Raw genomic sequence first — 5,169 nt, 5'->3', positions numbered from 1 at the left:
TATGAGCCTGGGAGGAAATGTCTCTCTTACCTAGGTGGGAGGGAAGTGATGTCCAGCAGCAGAAGCAGCAGAAGCAGCAGAAGCAGCAGAAACAGCAGAAACAGCAGAAGCAGCAGAAGCAGCAGTTTCTGGGCTAGCAGCAGGGGTACTGATGAAGGGCTCTGAGCCTGAGGCAATCTACCATTGAGGCTCCACCCACCTGCAAACCAGCAACATCCTGGGCAGGTGAGCAGTCTAGGCAGCATATCAGGCACCCTCACCAAGTACCCCAAAGTTAGCATAGAAAACCAGGGAAGCTTTGACACCACCACTGACCAACAGTGAAGCTCTGCCTAAGTTTGGTCAACAGCAAGTTCCCACCCTTTCAACTTCCCAGCAGAGATTCTGTTTCCAGGGGAAACCAGCACCAGGGACTCAGCAGATCACAACAAAATTAGCCTTCCAGGGCCTGCTAACAGAATGACTGCTTACCATAGCAGTCCAGCAGCAGTACCCCCCACAAACCACACACACACACACACACACACACACACACACACACACACACACACACACACACTTGGGCAGATTGGAAACAAAACTACTCCTCCAGGCCTGCTAATAGAGATTGCTTTCTAATAGAGTAACCCAGCAGCAAGGCAGCACCCCTGGGACAGACCAACAACAAAATCACTCCTCCAGGGCCAGCAACCAAAAAGACTGTTAACTTTAGAAACCCAGCAAAAGCAAGTGGCTAGGCCCAGAAGCCCAGTGAAAACTACCAATAGGAGCCTGAGAACAAGCCCTGGGACAGTTTAGGAAGAGAGCCCATATCTAATAAAATATCAAGGCACAAAAATGAGCAAAATACAGCAACAAAAAAAGCTTGACTATTGATAGTTACTATGATGATAGGGAAAACCAAGGTATGAACACAGAGGAGTACAATAGTAACAAAATGGCAAAAAGTAAAGCTTCAAAGAAAAAAGTGAATTGATCTCAGGACTAAGTAGAATTCCTGGAAGAGCTTATAAAGGACTTTAAAAATGAAATTAGAGGAGAAGAAAAATTGGGGAAAGAAATAAAAATAATATAAGAGAGCCATCAAAAAGAAAGACAACAATTTACTGAGGAAAATAACTCCCTAAAAAACAGATTTAGCCAAATGGAAATAAAAGTACAAAAGGTCACTGAAGAAAATAATTCTTTAAAAATTAAAATTGAGCAAATGGAAAGTAATGACTCTATAAGACATCATATTACAATAAAACAAAATTTAAAAAGTAAAAAAAAATAGAAGAAAATATAAAATGTCTCATTGTAAAAACAACTGACCTAGAAAATAGTTTTAGGAGAGATAATATAAGAATTATTTGACTACCTGAAATCTAGAACAAAAGAAAAAAGCCTGTATAATATTTTTCAAGAAATTATCAAAGAAAACTGCCTGACATATTAGAAACAGAGGGCAAAGTAGAAATCGAAAGAATCCACTGATCAACTGCTGAAATAGATCCCAAAATAAAAACTCCTTGGAACATCATGGACAAATTTCAAAGCTCACAGATCAAAGAAAAAGTATTGCAAGAAGCCCAAAAGAAACAATTCAAATACCATGGAGTTACAGTCAGAATTACACAGGATTTGGCAGCTTCCACATTAAAGAATCACAGGGCTCAGAATATAATATACCAGAAGGCAAAGGAGTTAGGTTTACAAACAAGAATCACCTACCTAGAAAAACTTAATGTGCTTTTAGGGGAGAAATGGACATTTAATGAAATAGAGGACCTCAATGAGGACCTCAATAGAGGACCTAATGAAATTTGACCTCAAAATACAAGATTCAACAGAAACATATAAAGGTAAAAAAGAATAAGGAAGAAAAAACAGTAAGAAATTTAATAATTGGGGCAGCTAGGTGGCATAGTGGATAAAATACCATCCCTGTACTCAGGAGAACTGGAATTCAAATCTGGCCTCAGACCCTTGACACTTACTAGCTGTCTGACGCTGGGCAAGTCACTTTACTCCTCATTGCCCTCCCCTCCCCCAAAAAAATTTAATAAGGTTAAACTGTTTTTACTTCTACGTGAAAGGTAATATTTGTAAGTCTTAATAATTTCTTATAAGAACAATTATTAGAGCAATTAGTAGTATATGTAAAAGGAATATGGTCATAAGGTAATATTGAAGGGATGACAACATTTGCATGTCTTAACAAGTTCACAATAAGTATAATTAGGAGTATATGTAGATAGAGGGTGTGGTCATAATGTGACATTGATGGAATGACACCTCAGAAAAGAAAATAAAGTGGTAAAAAGAAAGTGCATGGGGGGCAGCTAGGTGGCACAGTGGATAAAGCACTGGCCTTGGATTCAGGAAGACATGAGTTCAAATCTGGCCTCAGACACTTGACACTTAATAGCTATGTGATCCTGGGCACGTCACTTAATGCCCATTGCCCTGAAAAAAAAAAAAAAAAGAAAAGGAAAGAAAGTGCATGGAAAAAGGAGGGGAGAAACTGAATGGGGCGAATTGTCAGGCATATACAAAGAGGCATAAAAGAACTATCATAATGGAGGGGAAGATGGGGGGCATGGGCAAAGCTTAAAGCTTACTCTCATCAAAGTTGGCTCAAAGAGGGAATAACAAACATTCAGTTGGATATAGAAATCTATCTTATCCTATAAGGAATGTTTAAAAAGGAATGGTGATAATAGAAGGAGGAGGGAGGGACTGGTACAAGGAAGGGGATATTGGGGAAGTGGGTGATCATTTATAAAACACTTGTGAAAAGGGAGAGGGTAGGTGGTCAGAGTGCAGAGGATAAACAGGTGAAAAATAGCATGGAAAGAAATAAACAGTCATCATAACTATAAATGTGAATGGGATGGGGGAAGCAAGCAGACTTTGAGGAACTGGAGGATGGGGAGGACCTGTTCACCAGCACTGACTCCACCCTAGAGTCAAGTCCATCATCTCCAGAACCAGCTAGTCTTCCTGCAGAAGATCTAAGTACAAACTCCAATGGTCCTAAACCTGCCGAAATCATTCTAGATGATGACAGAGAAGCTCTTTTTGCAGAAGCCACAGAAGAAGTTTCTTTGGATAGTCCTGAAAGGGAGCCTATACTTTCTCCTGAGTCATCTCCTGCAATCACCCCTATAATACCTACCACATTAATGGCACCCAGAATTGAGTCAAAAAGTATGTCTGCTCCTGTGACCTTCAATAGATCTAGGGATGAGATTGAAGAAGAAGCAAACGGAGATGTTTTTAATATAGAAATTTGTGTTTTAGACCCAGAGAAAGTTGGTGATGGCATGAATGCTTATATGGCATATAGAGTAACAACAAAGACTTACCTCTCCATGTTCAACAAGAATGAATTTTCAGTTAAAAGAAGGTTTAGCTACTTTCTTGCTTTACACAGCAAGGTAACCACAAAGTAATTAGATGTTGGTTATATTGTGCCTCCAGCTCCAGAGAAGAGTATTGTAGGCATGACCAAAGTGAAAGTTGGGAAAGAAGATTCATCATCCACTGAATTTGTAGAAAAAAGGAGAGCAGCCCTTGAGAGGTATCTTCAGTTTACAGTGAAATATCCAACATTGCTTCAAGATCTTGATTTAAGGCAGTTCCTGGAGAGTTCTGAGCTGCTGAGAGCAGTTAATACTCAGGCTCTGAGTGGAGCAGGAATATTGAGGATGGTGAACAAGGCTGCTGACGCTGTCAACAAAATGACAATCAAGATGAATTAATTGGATGCACGGTTTGAGGAAAAGCAGTAGCAATTTGAGAATCTGGATCAGCAACTTAGGAAACTTCATGCCAGTGTTGAAGCCCTGGTCTTTCACAGAAAAGAACTTTCGACCAACACAGCTGCCTTTGCTAAAAGTGCTGCCACGTTAGGTAATTCTGAGGATCATACTGCTTTATCCAGAGCTTTGTCTCAGTTTGCTGAGGTTGAAGAGAAGATAGACCAGTTATATCAGGAACAAGGTTTTTCTGACTTTTATGTGTTTTCAGAACTACTTAGTGACTACATTCGTCTTATTGCTGCAGTAAAAGGTGTGTTTGATCATCGAATGAAATGTTGGCAGAAATGGGATGATGCTCAGATTACTTTGCAGAAAAAACATGAAGCTGAGGCAAAAATGAAGCTTTCCAACAAACCAGGTGAAATACAGCAGGCTAAAAATTAAATTAGAGAGTGGGAAGCCAAACTTCAGTAAGGAAAGAGAGACTTTGAACAAATCTCCAAAACTATTAGAAAGGAAGTTGGGAGATTTGAGGAGGAATGAGTGAAAGACTTTAAAACTGTTATTATCAAGTACTTGGAATCATTAGTACAAACACAACAACAGCTGATAAAGTACTGGGAGGCATTCCTACCTGAAGCCAAAGCCATTGCCTAACAAGATGACTTCAAATCAGAAGATTCTGGATGTTTTTTCTCAGTTATGCTAAATTCCACAATCACAAAATCATCTAAATAAATCACTATATATTTTATGAAAAAAAATGTGAATGGGATGAATTACATCAATAAAATAGAGAAAAAGCAGATCAATGATTTGGGCATGTAACTAAAAAAACTAGAAAATGAACAAATTAATAATCCCCAACTAAGCACCAAATTGGAAATACTGAAAATCAAATTAACAAAATTGAAAATAAGAAAACCATTGAATTTAAAAATAAAACTTTAAGCTGGTTTTATGAAAAAAAACAATAAAATAGATTAAACATTATTTAATTTGATCAAAAAAAGGAGAGAAGAAACCAAATTATGAGTATCCAAAATGAAAGGGGTGAACTCACCACCAATTAAAAGGAAATTAAGACAATTATTAGGAACTATTTTGCCCAATTATATGCTGATAAATTTGACAATCTAAATGAATTGGATGAATATCTATAAAACATAGACTTCCTGTCTGAGAGTGCTGGGATCAGTGGGCCTAGTCGTGCCTATCCTGTGCATGGCCCTCCACCTTGCAACCTGCCCTCTTGGCTGGTACAAGTGGGTTTTGCCACTCTCATGCTGCTCCACAAGATTTTTGAGCCAGGATCCAGGGACCTCAGTTGCTCAGCTGTGACCCACAGCTTCCTGCTGACTTGCTCCACCCCCCATTGGCTCTGTGCTGCCACCATGCAGTGTTCCTCCCTTTTACCTGAGTC

The 5,169-nt window shown here is 39.1% G+C and overlaps 1 pseudogene; it reads left to right on the top strand.

Moving 5' to 3' along the window:
- Positions 1-2,870: 2,870 nt before the first annotated feature.
- Positions 2,871-4,457, top strand: LOC122735673 (annotated as a pseudogene).
- Positions 4,458-5,169: the final 712 nt, after the last annotated feature.

Source organism: Dromiciops gliroides, chromosome 1 (genome assembly GCF_019393635.1).
Source record: "Dromiciops gliroides isolate mDroGli1 chromosome 1, mDroGli1.pri, whole genome shotgun sequence".
NCBI classification, from domain to species: domain Eukaryota; kingdom Metazoa; phylum Chordata; class Mammalia; order Microbiotheria; family Microbiotheriidae; genus Dromiciops; species Dromiciops gliroides.
The sequence above is the reverse complement of the archived record's forward strand: the minus strand, read 5'-3'. Positions and strand labels throughout refer to the sequence as shown.